Source organism: Notothenia rossii (assembly GCF_949606895.1).
Source record: "Notothenia rossii genome assembly, chromosome: 2".
NCBI classification, from domain to species: Eukaryota; Metazoa; Chordata; class Actinopteri; order Perciformes; family Nototheniidae; genus Notothenia; species Notothenia rossii.
The window spans coordinates 62,897,656-62,925,133 of record NC_136904.1 but is presented as its reverse complement, the minus strand read 5'-3'; the positions used below and the strand labels follow the sequence as shown (position 1 = coordinate 62,925,133).

The 27,478-nt window shown below is 42.0% G+C and overlaps 2 long non-coding RNA genes across 2 annotated transcripts in view; both read right to left on the bottom strand.

Annotated features, from left to right (window-relative positions):
• Positions 1–27,478, bottom strand: part of LOC307028307 — a 378,320-nt gene that overhangs the window by 130,340 nt on the left and 220,502 nt on the right. The gene's annotated exons all lie outside the window — the stretch shown is intronic.
• Positions 12,092–12,742, bottom strand: LOC307029848. Its single transcript, XR_013805422.1, has 2 exons — positions 12,621–12,742; positions 12,092–12,506 (listed from the first exon to the last, which is right to left on the bottom strand). It is a non-coding gene; the product is annotated as an uncharacterized lncRNA (long non-coding RNA).

The window sequence follows — 27,478 nt, the reverse complement described above, 5'->3', positions numbered from 1 at the left end:
GAGCATCTTTCCAAACAGGTCAGTACTCTGCCTGACACACCAGGGTTATGCATCTGACTGAACGGAAACGTGGCTCTGTGTGTGTGTGTGTGTGTGTGTGTGTGTGTGTGTGTGTGTGTGTGTGTGTGTGTGTGTGTGTGTGTGTGTGTGTGTGTGTGTGTGTGTGTGTGTGTGTGTGTGTGTGCAAACAGCAGTCCATTTACAGCCTGCAGAGCCCCCCAGGCTCAGCCATAAAGCAGTAATAGTAGCAGACTTTAATGGCGGCTGTTTGACTATAATGGACACCTCAACAGAAACCAGTGTTGCTACAAGCAGGCTGGATGGGTTCTGTTAAACTGCTCCATCATGCTCAGAGTGGATCTCACCAAACATCTGGCTGATTCTGCACACAGCCTGAGTTATAGCTGTGACAAACAAGTTGAGTTAAGTCATTTTCTAAATTAAACATTCATTCTTTATTTGCATATTTCATTAACCACAGTTACGGATGATTCTGATATTTTTTATACTAACGCTATAGATAGAAATTCCTATGGAAAAGGAATTTCTTAAGCGAAGAGGAAGTACTGTGAATAACTAAATGGAGAAAGGTGACACACACACACACACACACACACACACACACACACACACACACACACACACACACACACAACACACACACACACACACACACACACACACACACACACACACACACACACACACACACACACACACACACACACACACACACAAACCCACACACGCAAAAAGATCAATACAACTGCCTTTTAGCAGTCTGCTTGTTGAAGACCCAGAAAGTAATAAATACCAGACTTGAGCATTGCACCTGTGTGTGTGTGTGTGTGTGTGTGTGCGTGTGTGTGTGTGTGTGTGTGTGTGTGTGTGTGTGTGTGTGTGTGTGTGTGTGTGTGTGTGTGTGTGTGTGTGTGTGTGTGTGTGTGTTTGCCCAACTGACCATTAAAACACTTTGCTATCTCCTGCTCCTTCTCTCTCCCACTCTCCCTGATATCTTCTGATTATTGAGCTGGTTTCACATTTTGGGCAAAACATAAATCAGGGAGCCACAGGAGCAATAATCTCCATGGGAAAGCAGGGTTTCTACTCTGAAATTCAACTGAGAAACAAATGCACTCCCTGGGTTCTCAGCTTCAGGTCACTGAGGTGAATTGGTAAAGAGTATACTCATATATACACAATAACCTGTACAAATCTGTAATCTTCTAAATGATTTCTCATAAAGCACACATCAAATCTTTCCTGCCTCACTCTCAGCTGATGTTTACATTTCATTGATCCCTAACATTAAAGCACAATGGCGGTTGAAGCTCAGACACTCTGTCCACAATGCTCTGTTGGCCCAGACACATAAAGACAGTCAGCATTGTGAATGGCAGCATTGATCATTGATTCAGTCAAATATTTATTTAGCTTTTCGGTGAATGAGTGAGTGAGGTGTAAGCGCTACAGTTTCCTTTGAAGAGAAGTTAGAGACCTCACTGAGCTCAGCATCTCTGGACCTGCACCTCTCTGACCCCCTCAAATCATTTCCGTTCTAGTTCTGTGCAAGTTGAATCAATTGCAATCCAGGTTGGTATTCCACTGCCAGAGCCTGAGTGGAGTCCCCGAGAAGTCTCAGACTCTCTCAGTAACACCGCTCACAACAACAACAACAATGGCAGACTGCGTCGGAGCTGTGCTTTGTTGCTCTTATTCTTATAAAGCCAGAGTGAATTGAAGAACGACTTTTCCAGGTTGACAAGGTTAATCATTTGTTACTATTTGCTAGCTCCATCGGCATTTAGCCTAGCGTTTGCTAACAGCAGCTGCAACAGGAAAATGGTCCTTCTAACATCACGTGATGCATATTACCCAGTAGTGAGTGTTTTTTTCAGTTTTAATTACCAATGTTTGGCAATATAGTGCTGTAAATTAAGTATCTCTCGTATTACATGGATGATGTTAGCATTGCCACCGATGCCAGTCTGACTGAGCCACTGAAGCACTGTTGCTCTTCAGAGCAGGCAATGATTGCAAACGGGTGGTTGCATGACATTTATTTATGTGTATGGTTGCATTCTAGTCCCTTTACAATATCTGCGGCGCCGGTGCAGTGCATCAATGAAAACTGGTACGTAATCAGGCACCGGCTTCGAACCTGGAAATGCTTCAGGGGAAAAGGGGTATCTGACCAATCACACTTGTGTTATGTCCCAATTCTTACACTTCCCCCAGTACACTACAATTGCGACTATATTTCTAAAATCAACAATGCCGCTGTGCCCTCACAGGAAGTTTCAATAGCTGCTGTCATCTTTCGTGGTGCCAATCTGCTTGATTAACCCTTTAAAATTAATTATGGCTTTGACTCAACACTAGTATTGTGGTAGATGTAATAAGTAGTCAAAATCAAAATCCACATGTATAACTTTTTAATAGTGCTGTGTTCACTGGTCCAACAAACATCGTGACCAGTGGCGGCCGGTCCATAGGGGCGCTAGGGGCGCCGCCCCCCCTCTTCCCACATCTTTGATTGTCATTACAAATTCATAAAAATATATATTTCCAAAAAATATATTGTTTTGGTTTTATTCTTTATTTTTAAAGAACAATGTAAATATTATATAGTTGGTATCAGTAAAATGTATAATCTACAATAAAATCTTGTTTAAAATTGTTTTACAATGTCTAAAGTTACTGATAAGTCACATGTTTCCTGCCTGGCCGCAGCGTGTATCATTACCCTCTCTCGTCCGGGCGGTAGAAAGGAGCCTTCAGCCAGAGCAGCTGCAACCAACAAGCTGACTGTTGCTATCTGTAAACTATGCCGCCGAAACATAATTTCAGCCAATCAGCGTCGTCAGATCTGATGCGCCCAAAGGGCGCCCTTTCAGCGCTTTCAGCGCCCTGGCCTGTGTGTCTGTTTAGACTCGTATCCAAGGTGACGCTACAGTAGGGGATGGCTGCGTCTGCAGTTGTAGACTCTGGTGCTAGTGGATCGCCGGAGCTGTAGATTAACATTTGCATGCTTATTGTAGTTGTAAGGGCAAGGCCTGTGGCACCATGGAGCATATGTGTGGGCTGGACCTGTATTTTACAGGAAAGGAGTGATCAGAGGGTCGAGTTGTCTATTCTTGTTCAGTTTTCATCTTCCTCACCCTCTCAGACTTTGAGTTGCGCGCGCTGCTAAAGAGACACGCTACCATGGAAACCAAACAATGGTGTACCTGTATTAAAGTCCGAGTGGAAACAGTCGTGAGTAAATCTGATTTTGTCAGAAATCGGGAGAAATGCGTGTGTCTCCCGCGAAAATCGGGAGGGTTGGCAAGTATGACACACACACACACACACACGCACACACATACATACACACACACACACACACACACACACACACACACACACATACACACACACACACACACACACACACACACACACACACAATGTTCGTATTTAGTCTCCTGATTTTAAATGCCCTAGTATGGTTTTGTCACCATTTCCATAGCCCCACCAAAAATATTTTCCACCAGCCGCCACTGATCGTGACCAACAACCTCCGTTAAGTAGCAAAGAAGGCGATCCTTGAGTGCGAGTAATGTAAAGTGCTCAACACTCAACTTTTTGACCCATTCTGATAGTCATACAGGACTGTCTCAGAAAATTAGAATATTGTGATAAAGTTCTTTATTTTCTGTAATGCAATAAAAAAAACAAAAATGTCATACATTCTGGATTCATTACAAATCAACTGAAATATTGCAAGCCTTTTATTATTTTAATATTGCTGATTATGGCATACAGCTTAAGAAAACTCAAATATCCTATCTCTAAATATTAGAATATCATGAAAAAGTATACTAGTAGGGTGTTCAACGAATCACTTGAATCGTCTAATTAACTCGAAACACCTGCAAGGGTTTCCTGAGCCTTGAAAAACACTCAGCTTGGTTCAGTAAACTAAATCACAAGTATGGGGAAGACTGCTGATCTGACTGCTGTCCAGAGGACCGTCATTGACACCCTCCATCAGGAGGGTAAGACACAAAAAGAAATTTCTCAAAGAGCAAGCTGTTCACAGAGTGCAGTTTCAAAGCACATCCACAAAAAGTCTGTTGGAAGGGGGAAATGTGGCAGGAAACGCTGCACAACCAAGAGAGATGACCGCAGCCTTAACAGCATTGTGAAGAAGAGTCACTTCCAGAATTTGGGGGAGCTTCAAAGACAGTGGACTGAAGCTGGAGTCCAGGTATCAAAAGTCACTGTTCACAGACGTGTCCGGGAAATGGGCTACAATAGCCGTATTCCCATGGTCAAGCCACTTCTGAACTCAAGACAACGGAAGAGGCGTCTGACTTGGGCTAAGGAAAAGAAGCACTGGACAGTTGCACAGTGGTCCAAAGTCCTCTTTTCAGACGAAAGCAAGTTTTGTATTTCATTTGGAAGTCAAGGCGCCAGAGTCCGGAGAAAGGCTGGAGAGGAGCAAAATCCAAGTTGCTTGAAATCCAGTGTGAAGTTCCCACAGTCAGCGATGGTTTGGGGAGCCATGTCAGCTGCTGGTGTTGGTCCACTGTGTTTCATCAAGCCCAGAGTAAATGCAGCTGTGTACCAAGAGATTTTAGAGCACTACATGCTTCCGTCTGCTGAAAAGCTCTATGGAGATGAGGAATTCATTTTCCAGCATGATCTGGCACCTGCCCACAGTGCCAAAACCACCAGTAACTGGTGTACTGACCATGGCATTACTGTCCTCGATTGGCCTGCAAATTCCCCTGACCTGAACCCCATAGAGAATATGTGGGGTATTGTGAAGAAGAAGCTGAAAGACACCAGACCCAACAATGCTAATGAGCTAAAGGCCGCTATTGAAGCATCCTGGGCATCCATAACACCTCAGCAATGCCACAGGCTGATTGCCTCCATGCCACGCCGCATTGATGCAGTAATCCGTGCAAAAGGATTCCCAACCAAGTACTGAGTGCATTAATGGACATTTTCAAATGTTTGATTGTGTTTTGCTGTTATAAATCTTTTTTTTTTACTTGGTCTGAGGAACTATTCTAATTTTTGGAGATAGGATTTTTGAGTTTTCTTAAGCTGTATGCCATAATCAGCAATATTAAAATAATAAAAGGCTTGCAATATTTCAGTTGATTTGTAATGAATCCAGAATGTATGACATTTTTGTTTTTTTAATTGCATTACAGAAAATAAAGAACTTTATCACAATATTCTAATTTTCTGAGACAGTCCTGTAGAGCATTCTGCTATACATCCCATGGTACGCACTTGCACCCTCAAAATAGCACATTTAGGTACAGAAATTGATACACAGCATTGATTTAAGAGCATGTTTATATTGGAGTCTCTCTCAGGCCAGACATACAGCAGTCGGAGCTCCGAGGTGTGAACAATGCCTGCTGATGCCTGTGAACCCTGCGCGGCCGCCTCTCACATGCCTGACTGTTCCCCCCCCCCCATCCAGCCCAGCAGGGGGATCCTGCATTGAGGGGCAGCACTCGGAAACAGGATATTGTGAGAGAGCTTTTGTGTGTTTGAATATGACTTCGAGACAAAGAAAACATGACAGTTTCCCACCTACCATGTCCATGTTGGGGGATGATGTGATACGGAGAAAGCCCCCGCCCCCAGGGTGTGGAGCAGAGACTAATTGGAGGTATGTGTCCTCATGCCTGTGTCATTGTGGGTAGGTTAAATGTGTATGTACTTTTAAAGGATCCTACCAGTGAACAATATTGAAAAAAACACAATAATCATGAGACCATCAGGCCTTATTCTGTTTAAGTCTAGCAGAACACTTTACAGTCAAAGTGCTGGTCATTATAACATCTCTGCTCTGCATTACTCTAGGGTTGATCTTACTTACTGAATATGCACTTGCTCCTAATGTTCTGGCACCTTCTTATCTCACTGACGCTGTTCCCTGTGATCTTCTGCAGGCTTTTAAAATATTCCGTACTATATTCCATATACAATAAGATAGGTGAAGCAGCTTTTATCCACCAAACTCTGGAACACACAACCAGGAAATATTATTGGAGCGACATAATTTGTAAAAAAACAGCTGAAAACTATTTTTTTTATCAGCCTTCCAGTTTTTATTATTTCTCCTGTTATTTTGTTACTTTTCTCTCATGTCTTTAACTTTACTTGTACTTAATATTATGATTGTATCTATTTGTATTACTATTATTTATCTTGTAAATGTTACCTTATTGTGTTACTTTAGATATGTTGTATTATTATGCTGCACGTGTACAAAAAAAGCTTTTAAGATTTGACTTGTATTGAATGAATGTTTTCTATTAATTTTGGAGCTGAGGAAAGTATACCAGCCTTCCTCCAGAACCTGCCCATCGACGATGGTCCCTTCACAGCCAGTGAGCTTGCCAGGGCGAAGTCCACAGTGAGAGAGGGCAAAAGTGCTGGGCCGGATGGCATACCCCCGGAGGTCTTAAAGAACTGTGATCTCGATGACCTCATCCTAGACTTCTGCAACCTCGCTCTACTGCACAACAAGCAGCCTGATATATGGTCTCTCTCCAACATCATCCCGGTGCCTAAAGCTGGAGACCTCTCAAAACCAGACAACTACCGAGGCATCAGCCTGACATGTATCACCGCAAAGGTTTACAACCGGATGATACTGAACAGGATACGGCACGCCATCGACCCTCACCTGAGGGAGAACCATGATGGCTTTCGAGAGGGGAGAACCACTATAGCCCAGACCTTGGCACTAAGGAGAATGATCGAGGAGGTGAAAAAGGATAACCTGACTGCTGTACTGTGCTTTATCGACTTCAAAAAGGCATTTGACTCGATCCACAGAAGCACAATGGTGAAGATCCTTGAGGCATACGGTGTCCCTCCCAACCTACTCCTGGCAATATAGACCATGTACGCAGGAACAAGGGCCAAGGTGGTGACCCCAGATGGCAAAAGCGAGGAGTTTGACATCCTGGCTGGGGTAATGCAAGGGGACACCCCGGCCCCCTTCCTCTTCATCACATCAGGAAGGCCATCAGTGCACGAGAGCAGGAATCTTGGCTTCACTCTAACACCAAGGATGTCGAGACGATACCCCACAGAAGTCCTGACAGACCATGCGGACGACATCAGCCTGGAACAAGCACAGGAACTCCTGAACAGAGTGGAGTTAGAGTGTGCCAAGGTTGGCCTTAGGCTAAATGCCAAGAAAACTGAGGTTATCACCTATAACATCTTACCGGAACATCCACCTCTGATAACAACAGAAGGCACTGTGCTTCAAGAAGTCAAGGACTTCAAGTACCTGGGCTCATGGATCAACTCAACCGAGCAAGATCTTAAGGTGAGGAAGGCACTTGCATGGAGGGCCCTGAACGGCAGGAACAGTGTATGGAACTCCAACCTCCCCCGTCAAATCAAACTCAGCTTCTTCTATCCAACGGTAGAGTCTGTTCTACCCTATGGCAGTGAATGCTGGGCCCTGAAGCCAAACCTGCAAAAGTCTCTAGACGGATGCTACACCAGAATGTTGCGAGCAGTACTTAACATCAGCAAGAGTGTACATGTAACCAACAAGATTCTGTACGAGGGAATACCAATGGTGAGGGAGAAAATTGCAGCCAGGAGAATGAGACTAGCAGGACATTGCCAAAGGCATCAAGAGCTGCCAGCCAGCAACTTGGTGCTGTGGGAACCAACACACGGGCATCGGTCACGAGGACCTCCCGCACTAACATACGTGGACGTACTCAAGAATGACGCAGGAGCACAAAGCACCAATGAACTGGCCAGATGTATGAAGAACCGGGATGACTGGAAGCGACGATGGAGGGCTCGTCTGAGGATGACCTAGAGAGATTAATTTTGTCATGTGTGCCATATTGGCAAATCACTTTGACCTGCACCTATGTATAAAATGTGCAATACAAATAAAGCTTTATTATTTTAAACAACAGTTGGACCAAAAACAATGTCTGAAGCGTTCCAATGGTTGGCAGTCTTCATCATACTTCTTCTTCATACTATAATATGGATGTGGCCGTGGGTGGCTTTCCACTTCTATACCTATACTATCTGTGTATTGACAGGTTCCACACATGCAGACTAAACAACGACATTGCAAACTCACAACAGCAAGAAGAAAAGCTCCTTTGGTGAATTTGATGAAAAACAAGATAGAATGGGAGGGGAGTGGGTGATGTGGTTAAAAGCGCCACAACTAGCAGGTTCATGGACGTTTAACTGAGAAAGGTGTGGGATGATCACATAACTGAAGTTACAACAGTCTGCTCATTTACAGAAATGAAGAGACAGGATTTCAGGAAAATATAGAGTAGCCTAGCTGGTTTAGTGTGATAACTGTTGTGTTTTTTTTAAATAGAAAAAGATACATCGAGGGGACTACAAACACAATTTGGAGATTCAAAGCTGAGGGAGTAATCTGTAGAAGTTTGGTGTGAAACATTATAGCTTTAAGGTGTGTGTGTGTGTGTGTGTGTGTGTGTGTGTGTGTGTGTGTGTGTGTGTGTGTGTGTGTGTGTGTGTGTGTGTGTGTGTGTGTGTGTGTGTGTGTGTGTGTGTGTGTGTGTGTGTGTGTGTGTGTGTGTGTGTGTGTGTGTGTGTGTGTGTGTGTGTGTGTGTGTGTGTGATAGAGAGAAAGAGAGAGTGTGTGTCCTACAGTGTGTCTGAGCTGAACTGTCTTGCCTGAGAACCAGACTGGATGGCTTTATCACAGCCTCACAACACATCCGGCAGTGGCAATGTGGAACCGGTGTGTGTGTGTTTTATGTGTGTGTGTGTGTATTTTAGAGCTGAGAGTGTGTGTTTTGGTCTGTGTTTATCTTCAGGTTGCTGACTAAGCTTGCACTCATCAGATTTGTGCATGTTTTTCTATGTGTGTGTTTCTATAAGTCTGAGGAATGTTAATGCATGGCGGACGGACAGCAATTAAGGCAGAAAAGCTGAACAATGGAAAATGGATGAAGTGGGAGGATAAAGGAAATAGCAGGAGAGATTAATGAAGCTGAACAATGCTCGGAGATACACTCAGAGGCACTTAGTTTGTTTTCAATCACGTCCCCTTATTGTGCATTTCATTTATTTTTGATCTAATTTTGGGGACAATTCCCACGATTTTGGCCAGAAAAGTGTTGGCCGAAAGCAAAGTATTCTGCAACCCTAGTATCTGTATTGCACTGCACTTCAACAATGTGTTAATATGTAAAGGTCTTTGATAATTGTTTTGGGGTAGAGGACACTGACATTTTATGGCTGAAAAATGGTCACGGTTTATTTGGAGATTATTGTCACACAGAACAATTTTTAAAGCAATGTAAATAATAAAAGAATACAGATTTCAGTATTCTGAGGGTCTGATCCCCATTTCTTTTCCTCGCGGACAGCAAAAAAAGCCTTGATATTGAGTAAGAAAATGTTTTTATGAACCACACAGCTTACGGTCTTCCAAGACCCGACCGGACAAAAATACGTGGTGCAGGCACGAAACATACTACCAATAGAAATACATTGCTTTTAAAATCGTTCTGTGACACGAAAAAAATGGAAAAAATCGTGTTGGTGAACACGAATCAATAGATTAAATTAATTTTGTGACTATAACACGAAAAAGCCGTGAGACCGGGTTGGCTAAACATGAGGCCAATTCACACTAACTACACATAATTTTCACCTCATCCACTTGAAGTGAAAGCAGTAGGCCATTATCATCCATGATCCCCCTACCACTTCCAGCTTTGTTAACAAAAGGAAAACAGCCATAAAGAGAGAAGAGTAAAACATCTCCTATCATTACCGCTCCTCCCTGCGTTTCTCACCGGAGGAGCATCCTGAGCCCCACAAAGGGCCCAGGAATGTCTCCTCCTCACATGCTCTGGATCAGGAATGCGGAGGAGGTGGAGGGAGTATTCAGTGAAAAGAAGAGAGAAGCGAGGAGGAGTCCTGCGTCTGGTCCCCCTCCTCGTCCAGGCAATCATCTCCAGTCGTCCCAGCGTGAGAAACAACAAAGCAGCAGAGGAGGAGAGCATCTCGTTTCTTCAAGGCGTCGTGTTGCTAATTGCAGGAATGAGAGGAATGGCGTGATGGAAGCCTGTGAGGTGCTGCTGGTCAGAGGCCGTGTTCAGACCTGGATTTACACAAGTCTTTGTTGAAACAGTCCCAAGTAGACAGCTCTAAGTACATCAGCTCACACCTGGAAATAACATGTACCTCCATGTGACAGTAGGCGCTTTCACGCCGGAGTACTTTTTCCCCGTACTTTTCCCTTTTAGTTCCGATAGCTCCTGGGATTTTGCGTTCACACCAAAAAGAGAACAGTTCATGAAAACTTTCACCCCCCTTTTCAGTCCCTGCTAGAGAGCAGGTACTTTCCTGGGGGAAAAAAAAAGTTCCAATATCTGATTGGCTGGGCGAATTGCAAACCACGCCCCGTAAAACTCTGAAATCTTTTGTGAAGCCGCCAGTGTATTTGCTGGCATTAGCATTATTGGCATTAGCATTAGACCAGCGCACCAATGGAGAGAGAATAACTTATGGAAACACAAAATAAAACATGGGAGCGGTGGAGATGAGGAGGTGTCGGCGTTCTGGCGATTTACTCGCTGGGAGTCCCAGCAGCTTAGACAGTCCCCAACTCCAGGGACTTCCGGCCGGGGACTTCGGGTGGCAGTATACGCCGTGAAGTTGTTTGTGGCCTGCCAATAAACCCAAAGCAGAAGAAGAAGAAGTGACGTCAGCGGCTTCATTTGCGTAATCCTCCACCCGGAACTTATTCCGGTGTGATGGGGGTACTAAGTGCTGGGAACTAAGTGCTGGGAACTAAGTACGGCAAAGTACTTGGTGTGAAAGCGGCTAGTGACACCTTGTGATCAAACTCTGTGACATGAGAAATTCCCTGAAAAAGTGTGGCAAAAACATAAGAGCTGCATACTTTACTAAAAGGAAGTTATAATGCTTCAAAGTGAAGAAAGCATTTAGAACAGGTGTGCAGTGATTCTCCAAACTAAGTCACATTATGACCTTTCTGAGTCTATGTTGTAATTTTATTATGCCGTTTATTCTCTACCATGAAACTGTTGCTCTCTCTAAGGTTTGTAACATGTTTTGCCTTGTTTACTGATATTTTCTTGTGTGCTGCAAGGGTCTAAAGCAGGGGTGTCCAAAGTACGGCCCGCGGGCCAACTGCGGCCCGGGATCCATTTTTTATTGGCCCGCAGCAAATTATAAAAATAGAATAGAATGTGGCCCACACATGAAACTTGCACTTGACTGTATTGTAGTTCTTAGTTTGACCAGTAGGTGGAGCTACTCACTAGCTGCAGTCCTAATGCAGCTTCTCCACAAAAAAAAGTTTCAAATAAAAAAAATCCGCGACGACAAAATGGCAGAACCAAAGAAACGCAAGATAGCAAGTGAATGCAGAAAATTTCAAACACAGTGGGAAAATGAATATTTCTTCAAAGAAGTCAGGGGGAAATGTGTCGGTTTTATTTGCAATGAAACGGTTGCAATGATGAAAGAGTACAATGTACGACGACACTACGAAACCAAGCATCCGACCTTCACGTCCTACACTGCTGCTGAGCGAGAGGAGAAAGTCAAGCAAATGGTAGCTAACCTGCAGGCTCAACAACAGTACTTTTACCGTGCTAACAAAACACAAGAAAATGCTACAATAGCTAGCTATGAGGTAGCTCAACTCATAGCGCGCCACGGGAAAGCTTTCTCAGACGGTGACTTCGTTAAACAGTGCCTCATTAAAGTCGCTGGAATAATGTGCCCGGAAAAGATGCAGGAATTCAACAACGTGAGCATGTCCAGAAACACAATTGTGCGGCGAATCGAAGACTTGTCAGCTAACATACAAAATCAAGTGTCACATAAAGATTGTGCTTTTGATTTTTACTCGATTGCATGTGATGAAAGCACAGATGCCACAGACACCGCACAACTGTTAATTTTTTTGCGGGGAGTTGACAATAACTTTTGCATTACGGAGGCCCTGCTTGATCTTCGGAGTCTAAAGGGCACAACAACGGGTAAGGACATTTTTGAAGCCGTGTCAGGTGCAATTAACAAGATGCAACTTAAATGGGACAAGCTGTGTGGAGTTGCAACGGACGGGGCTCCCGCTATGACAGGCGAGCGCAAAGGAATGGCATCTATGGTGTGCGCCAAGGTGCGAGAGAGTGGAGGCGAGGCTGTAAAATTGCACTGTATCATCCACCAAGAAGCTCTCTGTGCCAAGACAGTCCAGCTTGGCGATGTGATGACCACAGTTGTGAAAACTGTCAACATAATTCGAGCACGAGGGCTCTACCACAGAGAATTTCAAGCTTTCCTATCTGATGTCGATGCTGAATACGGGGACGTACTCTATCATTGTGATGTGCGCTGGCTTAGTCGCGGCTCCGTGCTGAAGCGGTTTTATTCCCTGAGATCAGAAATTGACCAGTTTTTGAAAGAGAAGGACCGACCTCTTCATGAACTGAGTGATCCTCTATGGTTGGCAGACCTGGCCTTTCTAGTTGATCTTACTGGTCATCTTAACTCACTGAACAAGAGCCTACAAGGCAAAGACCAGCTTGTACCACAACTTTATGCACACATGAAAGCATTCTGTGCGAAGCTTCGTCTTTTTGAGACACAACTACGCAACTTCAACCTTGCGCACTTCCCTACGCTGTCCGAAATCAAATGTGCTCATCCAAAGGCCGACCTCTCTGCTAAAAAGGGGAAATATGTGTCTTATGACAGAATTCAATCAGCGCTTCCAAGATTTTTCTGTCATTGAGAAAGAAATCAAGCTGTTCTCAACTCCCTTCCTGATGGATGCAGAAGAAGTGGAAGAGAGTCTGCAATTAGAACTCATCGAAATGCAGTGTGATGATTCTCTGAAGAATCAACATCAGCTCCTCTCCCTACCCGACTTCTACCAGAGCTTGGAAAAGGCCAAGTTTCCTCTGATGCGACGCCACGCAAAAAGAATGACGAGTCTGTTTGGCAAAACATACATATGCGAGCAAACATTTTCTCTGTTAACTCTGAACAAAAGCAGATTGAGAACCAAAATGACCGACAGCCATCTCTGTGATGTCCTTCGCATCTCAACCACCAAACTTACTCCTGACCTGCCAGCCATCCTTCAGTCCAGAGCGCAGCATCACTGCTCCCATTAAGTGCAACGCTGTTCCCATTGTAGGTGAGTTAAAATATATTACACAGTATTCATGTGTTCAAAAGCCCAATTACTTAATAAATTCAGTCAATTAAAGTTGATAACATTTTTCTAAAAAACGTTAGCTGATGTGTTAACAACCGCAATAAATTATTTGCATAACTAGGTTAAATAAAGCCTACCCTTTCCCTTGTCCTGTTATTTTTCCCTCTTTATACAGGGCTGTGAAGGGGGTCCCCATCCTGACAAAGAAGCAATCTGAGGCTGCAGTTTTGAGAATGAGCTGCCAACCCTTTTTGTAAAAAAAAATAAAACCCATACATAGAAAGATGTGATGTATAAAGTTTTTTCTTTAAGTATAATAAATGATCAAGAAATAATTTACCTACATTTGATTGATTTTATTTGAAAATAGATAAATGAATACCCATACATAGAAAGATGTGATGTATAAAGTTTTTTCTTTAAGTATAATAAATTATCAAGAATGATTTACCTACATTTGATTGATTGATTTTTATTACTGTTAATACACTAGAGGTGAGGCGATATACCTTAACTTTAGTGAGTGGCCCAACCTTTCGCATATTTTTCTGTATGTGGCCCTCAGTGAAAAAAGTTTGGACACCCCTGGTCTAAAGACACAGTGGATCATGGGCTGTACAGATTGTAAAGAGGGCGGAGAGCGGAAAAAGCAGAGAGACTGGAGGGAAATAACAAATTATATGAGTGGACAATTGTAACGTAAAAAATATGCCACAAAAAGATACATGACATTTACCAAGTGCATATCCAACAACAAACAGGTGCAGAAAACATGATTTGTTGGGGTTTCATAATATGCCATACTTGAAGCTGTCATCTTGTCTCTCCCTGCACTTCTGTCCGCTCTTCTGCTTCTCACCATCACCCTGTCATGATGTCTTCCTCCCATCTCTGTGGCCTGTTCCTCCACCCTTCCATATCTTGTAACATCTCCTCCGTATCTCCTTCTTCATCTTCCCCTACAACTCTTTCACATTTCTTCACTTGTTCCGACATGCCGCTCTTCTTTAAAGTCTCTCCTCCTCTCATCTGTAATATTTTTCTCCGGCAGCATTTGGATCAAAGACATAAAGCCTCCTTGCACTCTTTTCCTCACGTCACACCCATGTCCAGATGAAGATGAGAAATGTTTGGATCAACAGGAGTTTTGCGTTCCTCTGCACTCTGCCTTCCCCTCTCGCTGGAAAGCCTCACCGACTCGTCATTTATAACCCTAAGCCTGTCCAGGGAGCAGAGGCTGACAAGACAGAGTGTGTGTAGATATCTGTTTTATTTAGAGGCCTAACAACCAATGGGATCCTTCAGGGGAGTTAGATGTGAGGGGAAGTGACAGGAAGCACTGGGTTTGATCAGGTGTGCATGTGGTCTCTGTTACAAGAGCTCCGTGCTTCATCTATGGCCGTATTCTACCTTCTAACGGTGTAAACTCCCCAGGGAACGGAGAACATGACTTTACTGTCAGCGCTTCCATGGCGGTCTTTGCATAACAAGAGCTAAAAAACGCTACTGCTACAGTATACTGTTTGTGTTTGTTTGCAGTTCACTGCTCCCCTGCATACTGTAGTTGCCAGCAGTGGATAATGAAAAGTATTGCCTCTGTAGACATTGTATTTTCAAATAAATAAGCGATCTGTCCAATTTAAATGATCCAGAGTCCTCTAAAACTACACAACCAACCAAAAATGTATCAAAATCAGTCCACCGGGAGTACAATATTTTCTGGTTCAAACTGCCATTGTTGATCCTGAACATTTCAGAAATGCATTCAGACAGTCTTTAACTATTGTAAACATAAGCATTAATGATAGTTAATGCTAAATAACACAACTTACGCCAAGTGTGCACATTGCAACATATTTCCGGGTTCACAATAAGACCCTAGTAGCCGGCAAACAGACTATCAGGGTAAGATTAACCTTTAACACACACATACACAGACAGAAAGTAAAAGAAGTGTGAGGAGCTCTGAGTTAAGGTGAGGTTGTGTGTGTTTGTGTGTGTGTGTGTGTGTGTGTGTGTGTGTGTGTGTGTGTGTGTGTGTGTGTGTGTGTGTGTGTGTGTGTGTGTGTGTGTGTGTGTGTGTGTGTGTGTGTGTGTGTGTGTGTGTGTGAGGCTGTGACAGTGTGACAGTGTTGACTAAGCGAGCAGCAGCCAAACGGAGGTGTGCTGTTGGAGTGTGCGACCAACTTATCTATGTGTGTGCATATGTGCAAGAGGGCAGGGGTCATGACAACAGCCCCCAGGTTCAGAAGTTCAGCTGAGGGCCTGAGAGAATCCCAAAAGCTGCCCCTATCTCTGCCTGATAAGACTGCAAACAGCACAACAGCGGATGTGTGTGTGTGTCTCTTCTCGTCCATGTTCCCTGCCTCGCCTATGCTAGTCCATGCTACCCGCCCGTCTTTGATGTCACGCTCCATGTTTGATCCTGAAGTTTTCGTCCTGGTCCTTCCTCGTGTTCACTGGTTTCCTTCTTCGTTCTCCCCTGGTTTTGGTAATGTCAAGTTGTTCCTTGTTTTCTGTTGTCATCGGCTTTGGGAAATAAAGCTCGCTTTTTGTTACTTGACCTTTTGTTGGTCATTTTACTGCCTTTGGGTCCTATTTTTCCCCAACCTGACAATACCTCTAACCGAAACTCATATTTCCACACTCATTTACTTTATTTGCTAAATGTTTCTACATTTTAAGGAATATTCAAATACTCCTGAGTGATGACCTTCATTCCAAATGAAAACATTACTTTTTTCAATAGAGTGAGTGATACTGATAATAATTGTGGTGTCTCCACCATTACAATAGCATTGTCTAAGAGAAGCAATGTTATCTTAAATAAACATCATCATAATTTTCCCCCTGAAGTTCCCCGATATGACAAATACCAGCGAGCAGGAACACGTTTATTATCCATCCTGGGAGCTGAAGCCAGTCCCTTTCCCCACCGTGTTGTCAACATGTGCGCAAACTCATCTGTGCCATTTTATTGTTATTACTGAACAATTTAATTATAAACTTGAACTTTCTGTCTAGTCGTGAGTTTTTTCCCCCATTCAATTACCTTCTTATCTGTGCGGCTGTTGCTCGCAGCCGTGCTGCTCACGTTGACACCGCGCCAGCTCTCCGCCAGCTGAGGATTGTTCTGTTCCCCAAAAGTTTATAGCTGCCCACCAAAGCAGGCACAAACAATGTCAAGTTCTTTTGTGACCTTATCAACAAACATAAAAGCGCATCACAATTAGAGGCACCGTGCCACAGGGGGAAAGGACCCTGTTACTCTGCCATGTTTGGATATTAAAATAACTTTCAAGCTGGCACGGAGACTGGCATTTTCTTTCTCAGGCGACTGAAATAATAACTCTACCTCATAATTAAACCAGTCATCCAGACAGCCTGTGGCATAAAATGTCACTTTTCAGTTTGTTCCCTCTCTGTACCAACTTGATTCTCTGGAATTAAAACCCATGTAGGTCAAATACTGCCTTTCCACTGGATGGTATAGCACTTTTCAACATGACTAAGCTCTTTTTTCCCTCAGCAAAAGTTATCGACAGTACTTTGAATATGATGTAAGCTGCAGTTTCACATGGCGTCACCAGGGCGATCAGATGAGAATAAGTGGAAATCAAAAGGGTGAAAAGTCCCCGGTACCAAATGCGAGTCCAGGGGACCCGAACCATGCACTGCAAATGAGGCATAAACCGTGTGAATCTACTCATTGTTGAACCATCATGGTGGACACAGTACTCGGATATTTACCCCACTAAAAGTTGTAATAACGCCACAGTGTACATAGTGTCACACATACAAGTCTTGCATTCAAAATACATTTGTTGAAATACATCACGACACCAATCAATACATAAAAATGCTCTTTCTTAAATAAATGGACAGATGATCGGACAGTACTGTCCATGGATGTATAAAGAGAACTGGATACGGAGTTTCATTCATATAAAAGTTCCTTAGTGGTGCAATAAGCCAAAGTGTCCTGACTCTGTCGTTCAAAAGTACCCATTCTGGGCCCACAGAAGATGCGCACTTGAATTGTTCTTAAGCCCCGCCTCCAATCCACAGAGTCACGAATTTGGCTTTGAGCGCATTTTTCCACCTTAAGGACCTTAATGATATTTGTTAGGATTAACTCTGATCATATTGGGGGAATGGCTTTAGAGGGACGGGCTTTCTGTAATGCCAACTTTGCCCTTTCCTCTTCAGATTGATCAACTTTTGTTATTCAGCTAGTGTTGCTAGTAGCAACACTAGCTCTCTGGAGAAATACATCTGGCTGTTTTTACTTATATAGTTTTAAAAATCTAACTTACTCTGGCTGGCTTCTCCAGTGTGACCTACCTAGGCTTTAGGTAAACGTTTTAGCATCAAATATATTATATACTCAAATGACCAAAAGTAAAATAACTCATTTTGAACAGCGGCCCGTTTTAGAGTAATATTATACTATTGAACGTTCAACTATGGATTCATTAATATGTTTGTTATTTGAAGGTTGCAGCTGGTATTGTTTACCACGTAGCATCTGAATAACATGTGGGAATGTTTTTTTGTAAATGGAAATAGTCAGGTAAAATTCCTCAAAAGAACAATACTTTGAGTAAATGTACTAATTTATTGCCCACCACTGTGTACATGGCATCTCTCCACCATTCCCACACAGAAAAGCTGGGGCACAATAAAGTGCAATAACAGAGGGACCTATTTCCTTGGCCTCCCTTTTTCCTTGGCAAATGCAAAACAAGAAGAGCTAGAGATTGGGCTTGAGTGACTCCCCTCCCCCCGCCCTCCCCCTGCGTTTCTATCACAGCAACATAACTGGAAAGTCTGAAAGGTGTAGGGTTGTGCATGTCGAGGGGTCGCAGACCTCCCCTCTCCTCACCCGAGGCCTAAAGCGGTCAAGTGGGACGCAGAGCAGCGAAGCTAACGCAGGGAACAAGAGGAGGAAGAAGAGGAAGAGGAGGAGCAGGGGGAGATAACGGCCGCTGACGTGTGTCTGACAGAGGAAACACTGCAGACATGCAACATGAGACAGATTCAGAAGAGAGAAAAGAGATGAGGGAAGATGGAAGGAGACTTTATGAGAAATACGGATATGAAAAAAACATGGAACTTTTGAAAGCTAAGAGATAATCTTTGTTCTGACCTGGTCCAATTGGTACCAGTTTTTGGCAAATGATAAATGTTGCATCAGAAACATTCATTCTGAGTTCTGAGTTCATTCTCAAAAGCATTTTTACACTTCATTTGTTTTGTTTACCTACTTGGCAATAAACCTGTTTATGAATGTATAGGACTTGTTAGTTTATGAAGGCTGATTGGTCCATTTTACATTTCAGTTTATATCATTTCCAGTATTTTAAGTTTTTCTGCTGGACCTAAGATCCAAGGAGGTCCACTTTTTAAAAAAATACTCAGTGCTGTTCCACAAACAGCTAAATGGAAACAAAAGAGCAAAAAGCAATAACCCAATGGTGATGCAGATAAATGCATACAAAATAAAATAATGCTCTATTCTTTTATTGTCTTCATGCACTTCAGCATGCTCATTAAATGAGCGATTACCATCAACACCAGCCCCTTGTCCAGTAAATAAATCATCCTTAGAAACGTTGTGATAACTCCTTTAGCATCACACAATAACCATTATCCATTTGTGTTGCCATATTATTTTAGCAAAATTGTGGTAAACATGCACTAGAGTGAAACAAAAGGGGTGTATTTGCATATGTTTGAGTGTTTGAATGGACGGTGTCGAAGTGCATTATCCGGCACAAGTGTTTTCTAAAGTGTGTATAGGAATCAATTGTAACTGATGGATGAAAGCAAACAATGACATTGAATAGATCATTTCCTTTAGAAGGTATTATCGGTATAACACATTGTTTGACCTGGTTGTTTGCTGACGACCATACATCTTATTAGACAACATTTAGTGTAGTGTGTGGGAGACACAGATGATGTGGAGTGGGGCAAGTTTTTATTTTGCACAATTCAAAAATACACAAACACAACAGATAAGAAATGACAAACACCCACTGGTACGGTGACCAACAGGTGCAAACACAACTTCCCAAAACACTACATGAGAAGGAACTCGCTGCAGCTTAAAAGATGATGCAAATAAACTGCTCGAAATTTGAAATACCACCACTCACTCACTTTGACAATAGTGTCACTTTGAAGACAATCTATAAGCGGTACAGAGGGAATGCTTTATATGTATAGTTCAGCAATAGCGTTACATTCACGCCACCTACCAAATCTGTATGCATGGCATTACCTTTTGGCATTACTGTTTTTGTTAATCCTCCTATTTGCTCTCTGATCAGGAGTTTTAGTTTTGTAGAGATGGCTAAGTAAAGAAACCCTGGCTCTGTTGGACTCAAAATATGTCCCCCTGGTTGCAATACTAACTAAATGTTTCTGAAAGGCCAACATTGTATTGAGAGGAGTCTTGAAAGTACATGCCCAAACTGTATTACAATATGGAAGATCAGGGTAAATTAGACTGTGATTACTTACACCAGAGATTCCTTTGTTCCAGTGTGCCCTGTCGGCCTGAAGAAGAGAAAGACTGTGCAGATTATTGTGTGCCGCTCTTCTTTGTTAAGAAAGAGAAAAGAGAAACTCTGAATCCCTCTGCTCATCCCAGATTATCCCGTATAATTTCTGTTTCAGGATCAAATGCAAACGAGGAAAAAGCAGGATCAGTCATAGAGAGGAAACAAACAGAATAATGGGTTAAACTAACTGTTAAATCCTGCAGAAGCCCCCCCCCCAGGGAAGAATAAAGGACATGCATCAAAGACACAATGCGTGAGACAAAATGAAAGTACAATAATGAGAGGCTATTTGAGGAAGAAGATAAAGAGAGGCAAGCTTCTTGTCTTCTCACTATGAATGTAAAACATGAACACTAAAAGCTCCTTCCTCTTGTTGTCAAAGAACATCACCACTGAAGTACTCTTAAGGCAAAACAAGGTAAAGTCTTCAATACTTTGACCACCTATGTTTTTGTTAAGATACCTGTAATCTAAAGACGGACTTGTGTCGGCTAGATCAAGTTTAGTAGTTTATTCACTCACTTGTTAGCAACCGCTAACACAGAAGCTTCGTTCATAATCGATCAAGTGGAGTATCTAGTGTGAAACTCTATTGCAGCTTGACTACCACAGACTATATTTCAACACATTAAAAATACCACTGACATTGAGAAGAGGGAACCAGAAGTGGTAAAATGCCAGGTCATTGTGGGTTTTAGCACTCATTCCTGTTACCCTATTTCACAGCTTATCATCTGGGCTTATCTGTGTGTATTTAGACGCTTTTAAACGCTGTTTCAGATTCACACAGCTCAGTGTGGTGGGAGATAAGAGGGTACAATGCTGGTGTCACATCAGCTCAAAGTGAGAGGATGAGTGGAGTAAACCTCAGATAGTGGATCCCAACCCCCCCTCCTCCCCCTTGCGAAGCTGACTGGGCAGAACTGATGAGCAGGGATCCTGACTGACAGTTTCCTATCATAGGGGGAGGGGGGGTGGATCGATAATGAGAAAGAGAGAGAGAGGGGAGGGTAAGTGATGAGAGATACAGAAACTGAAAACAAATAGTATGAAGAGTGAATAATGGTTTGAGAATGAGGATATGTCTGAAGCATTGAACAGACAGCAATGGTAACCTTTTCTCTAATTATATATTTTTTTAGTTTGAATTTTTCTCTTTCTTTGTATTTTTTTTACCTAATATTTTAGATATTGTTGTCATTGCCATTGTGTGTATGTATTAGCATTAACTGTATTCACCATCATTCCAGAGCTGTCATGTCGGTTGATGTCATTGGTAGTTCCTACTTGGCAGTGTTGTCATGATCACCATTTGTTGGTGATTTGACCTGCTTGTCAATGTAAAACATTAATAAAGAAACGTATAAAGAGAAAAAATAATGTTGTGAACCTGTATTACTTGTGTCCCATTTTGCACCGTGCAGTTCTCAGGCTGATCCCCTGATCTGACATGATCTGACATGATCTGACGGCTCAATGAGGCACCAACAATAACATTTAGAAAACACTTCACAACACACACACACACACACACACACACACACACACACACACACACACACACACACACACACACACACACACACACACACACGCGTGCGCACACAGACACACATGCGCACGCGCGCACACACACACACACACACACACACACACACACACACACACACACACACACACACACACACACACACACACACACACACACACACACACACACACACACACACACACAATAAAGAGAAGACAGGGAATGGCTCAATGCAAAGGGGGGAGATAGGAAGTGGGAGGAAAACTGGGAAATGATGGACAGAATAAGGGAGGAGGGGAGAAGAGTTTATGGGAAGGAGGGATAATAGGAAGGAAGAAGAATAGGATAATTGAAGTGTCAAAATAATTGTGTCATCCCTAAAACAATCTTTTGTTTATAAAAAATATCTACAACTTAAATTAATTTAAACAGCTATTAGATAGATGGATAGATAGATAGATAGATGGATAGATAGATAGATAGATAGATAGATAGATAGATAGATAGATAGATAGATAGATAGATAGATAGATAGATAGATAGATAGATGGATGGATATGGATAGATGGATAGATGGATGGATAGATAGATAGATAGATATATATGTACAGACGGACAGGAAGCCATCATTGGCTCCAAGAGGCCTGGGAAAAAGCTAGCTAGCATGAGTGTGTGTGTGTGTGTGTGTGTGTGTGTGTGTGTGTGTGTGTGTGTGTGTGTGTGTGTGTCTGTGTGTTTGTCCGGAGCCCTTTTGTCCCTTTGTTGATCCCACACTGATAATGTCTGCCGGCACAGGAAGCATCACAATGCCAGGCAGACCCTGAGGAAAGGCTGGATCTGAACCCCCCCCTGAACCCCCCCCCCCCCCCCACACACACACACACGCATGCGCGCACGCACGCACGCACGCACGCACACACACACACTCACACACACACACACACACACACACACACACAATCACACACAATCACATACAGATGTGTATACATACAGGCAACAGTCTCACTGTTTCTTAAGCTCACACACATGCAGGTAAGATGTATCTGCTGCTTGGCCTCCTCTTCCGCTCTGGCACACAAAAAATTGCAGTACCCATAAGGAGCTGTACACATGCCGCAGTTTTTGCGAGGCTGTGTCTTTAGTTGTAAGCCCAGTGGCGATCTGTTCATCTGTCATACTGATCATACAGTCAATAACTTTGTTGTTAGGAAACTAAATACATTTGCAGACATCATGTGTCCATATCTTTCTGTTTTGGTGGTCATGCCACAACCGTGCACGTGCATGAATACGCGAGTCATGGTAAGATATCTGGATTAAGAGGGTTTTTTTTCTTTGCATAGCATGAAAGAAAGGTGAAATTAATGGGCTGTGATTTTAGTTTTTTTAAGCAGAGGTTGAGTTCAATCATTTGTACGGCCCTCGGAGGATGTTGAAAAAATTGAAATGGCCCTTGAGAGGAAAAAGGTTCCCCACTCCTGCTGTAGTGTGTTATATAGGTTTTTGCGCATGTAAATGGTCTGCAAAGGCTAAAATGCCTGTGTTCCCTCCAGAGGGTGTTTCCTTTGTTTACTTTAGTTACATAGCGACATCACTATGTACCACTAGCGCTTCTATTGGCTAGCGCTCCAACACATTGTACGTGATTTGCTAGGAAGCAGGACATATTTAACTGGTTAACCAATCACTACAGAGCCGGCCAGCTAACCAATCAGAGCTCTGATTGGCTCTGGTTTCAGACAGAGGGTGAAAAGAGGTGCTACAGCACAGGCAGTATGAGAAAAATAAATAGCTTTTTGAAAATTAAAGCATGGAGACATGTCCCAGTAGAGAAACTACATACTGATATACACCTGAAAACGAGCAGAATATGTCTTTAAAATGAAATTGCCTCTATTTTATAATGAAGCTTATTCGTTAAAGCTTACATTCCCACCCACTTCCATTGGAATTTCAATTTTGTGAATACTGACTAGACTAGGCACACCATTGACAAGGGAGCATCTTCCTCTTTATAAATATTAGGTCCATTTTCTTAGTTGAACTTTTAAAGTCTTGCTGAACTTTAGTAATAAAGGCATTACTAGCAGGAATTCAGAATGACTAATTTAGCATAAACACTGTAGGGTCACTTCTCATTTTTTCACCTGCCGGATTATGTCATTACAACACTCCTCCACAGACTGAGAGGACATCAAGACCAACCTGATCTCACCAGAGTGGGTGACTCCTCCACAACTCCTTAACACCGCATTGCGTGGTGGAGTCACGGAATCTTTTATATTTGCGTGTCGGCACCACGCAACAACCCCAATGAAGTGAGGCTCCTTTGTCGTGGTGCACACACGCATTTCTACAACGTCCTGCAGTGAGCTTTTATTCTATAAAACGTTTTAAAAATCGACTTTATAGCTTGTAGGAACTCACGGGAGGCTTCTTTTATTTTATTTGTATTCAGAATAAAAAAATATTTTCGTCAGAATGTATTATGGTGCATTATTTACCAATGTTTGTTCTAAAAAAACGATGCATTTTTAATAAATTAGTTATTTTTTAAGGAAGGCCAGAGCTTCAGCTGTGTCAAATAGATTGTTCCCTTTAGTTTACGTTATTTAAAAGAAAATTACATTCATATTTGATCATTAATAGTAATAATAATCATTTTTTTATAACAACGATAAACCAGAAGAAGATGCCACTGTTACCACGGCAACGTTATGTCGCGCTTGACGGCAGTGACGTAGCCACGTGACGCTGCCGACGATCACGTCACTTTCATTCATTTCATCTCACAACGGACTACAGTAAGTATCTAAAATCAAGGGGAGTTTATTTCTTTAAAACACAAAATGATATTGCTTTTATTTATTCCACTGTAGCACAGTCTCTATAGCGTTTCATTCCTGGATATTATGTTGAGTTTTGGAGAGTGTAGCTTTTACAATAGGCTTCGCGCAAGCTAGCGGCCACGTTCAGCTAGCCTCCGGCTTTCCGGTGTCGGTACCAGATGTGTTCGGGGTACCATATGTGTTCGGGGTCCGTCTCTTACCAGTGACGTCACGACGTAATGACGTCACGCATTGTGATTGGCTGTACGGTAATTTACCCACGCTGTCTAGAGTATAGAGGGGTTTTTTGATCATTACATTACATTGTATTTAGCTGACGCTTAAGTGCATTCGACCAACAAGATAAAAACTTGAAGAAATACAATAAAACTTGAAGAAAAACAAAGACGAATGAGGAGAAGAACAAGAGAAATCGAAGGTAAGAAGTATAAAACGTAATATGGTAGGTAATATGTAATATGTTCAGTGCCGTTGGTACGTTAGTTCAAACAGTAACAACGGACTATTTTTCTTAGCGTATGCATGTCAATTTAAATCAATACATACAACTATTTCACATGTACAATATTTTCTTAGCCCTAATACTTAATACTACTTATTTCGTTTTGATTGTTATATTTGATTATATTATATATTATCAATAAATTATATATTATATATCAATATGATATACTTTTCTATATAATAGATTATCAAAAAAAGCATTTATTAAGTAAGGGATAATGTGCAGCAATCACAATCAAGTCCACAATCGAATCCATAAAGACAAAGTAAATCTGTTTACAGTTGTTTCATATGTATGTTGAGAGGTATCCATATATCTCTTCATTTTGCTCTCAAAGTGCACCAGATTGATGCATTTAACTTCAATATTTAAAAAAGATCACTCCAAAGGGAGTTCTTGTTCTTCCTTCTGTCTGTCTGAATCCGTGTATTCTCATGTTCCGATTAACCCAGCCAAATTGTTCTTCTTTTGTGTCTTGATGTGATCTTGAGTCGAGGCTGATCCTCTTGCTGTGGTCCCGCATCCTGGATCCTCTATCCTGAGTTCTGGATTAAGTCGTGGACTTCGGGTCGTGGCTGAACCTGTCTCTGCGGTCCTGCCTGGGTCTCGTCGGTCTGCCTCCCTGAAGGCTCCCACAGGATTGTTGACATCTTCGTGGATTCATCCTCTTATTATAGACGCATGCATTTCCTAACATTTGGTCTACCTATGTTGCAAATGTATTATCTCCTCGATTTACACACGGCATCTATTGCACGTCTGTCCGTCCTGGGAGAGGGATCCCTCTTCTGTTGCTCTCCCCGAGGTTTCTCCCATTTTTCCCTTTAAACTGTGGGTTTTCTCTTGAAGTTTTTCCTTGTACGATGTGAGGGTCTAAGGAAAGAGGGTGTCGTTTTCTTATCATACTGATATTCTGAACAAACTGCTGTTGTATTAGCTGTAAAATGTCTTTACTGTAGGGTATTTTTTATTATTTGTACAGCACTTTGGCTCGACCAAAAATCGTTTATAAATGTGCTATATAAATAAAACTTGATTTGATTGATTTGATTTGAAAGGGTGTGCGCCAAGGTTCCATATTAGGACCAATAATTTCACCATATACTGTATGTAAATAATCTCGAATAATCTTTCAAATGCTGCTTTCCATTTTTATGCAGATGATACTGTTATTTATTGTTCATCCTCTTCTATAGAGCAAGTCTTGATTTCCTCCAGTCTGCCTTTGATGTTATTCCATCCCATTTATCTCAACTCAAGTTAGTATTAAATGCAGACAACTCCAAACTCATGATATTCTCAAATCGCAAAAAGTTAACTTATTTTCTCCCCATCAGTGGGGAGTCAGTCTCCCCGACTGACATTGACATTGAAAGGGTCACTACATACACATATTTAGGTTTTATTATTGATCAGAACTTATCTTTCAAGTCACACACTGAAAATGTTGTTTTAAAATTAGGTTTCTCCTTTCAGAAAAGGAAACATTTGATCTCTGCAACGTTTTTACCAGTATTGGATTCTGGTGATCTGCTTTACATGAATGCCTCTGAACAGTGCCTAAAGAGTTTGGATACTGTGTACCATTGTGCATTATGTTTTATTACATATATATATATATATATATATATATATATATATATATATATATATATATATATTGTGAGTTTGGAATAAATATGCACTTCATGAAAATTATTAGTTGGTTACTGTTAGTAAAAAAACAGTAAGGTTAATACTGGATGTTTGTTACGCTTGGATATGTTTTCTGTAACACTTGTAACATAATTATTCTCCAGTTTATGCATTTGAGTGACTTGCAGTTAATGCTCGACATTCAATTCAAAACCTTTATTTATCCAGGTAAAATCCCATTGAGATCAATGATCTATTTTTCAAGGGAGACCTGCAGCAGTAGGTTCCACATGAAGACATAAAAACATAAACAACAGAACAACAAAAGGACATCATACAGCAAAAAATACAGGGATTACAATTTACATATCTATCCACATGTACAGGTACCAACAGCATCTGACTGTGGAGCATCCAACCGAGCTTTAAAAACATGTAGTGGTACCAGCTTGGTAATTTTACATTCTTTTTGCAGACTGTTCCAAGTTAGTGGAGCTGCACATCTAAAAGCTTTCTTCCCTAAGACAGTCCTAGCACTTGGCACATTTAATAAAACCACAGCATGAGATCTCAGGCAATAAGTACTTTCAATGTGCCGAGAGATCAGGGAGCAGATATAAGATGGTACTTTATCCAACATGGCTTTGTAAATGAAAATGTACCAGTGAATGAGCCTCAGTACAGTAAGTGATGGCAAAACCGCCTTGGTTTACAGTGTACAGTGATGCGTAAGTGCTTTACAGTTTGTCACAAATCTCAGTGCACTGTGATAGTAAAACCTTATTGTGGTGTAATTATATATCCAAAGCAGTCAGAAGTCAGAACATCTTTAGTGATGTTTAACCACTCAGAAGACAGCCCATCAAAATGAACACATTGGGACCTTTCAGAGAGGTAGTTCATCTTCTACATATAATAACGGACAAAGTAAAGAATGAAGTGTAGGCTATGTTTAAATGTTCGGAATTTGACCCTGTATGATGGTCCTCTTGAGTTGCTGTACAGTCAATGGCGTACAGCCATTGCTCCGTTTTCATGTTTTTTTAACATGTTTTTCACAAACATTTTCACACGCTAGGAGCATAGGAATAATTCAATTCGGTTCGTCATGATCTGTAGATGTGATTTGCCCCC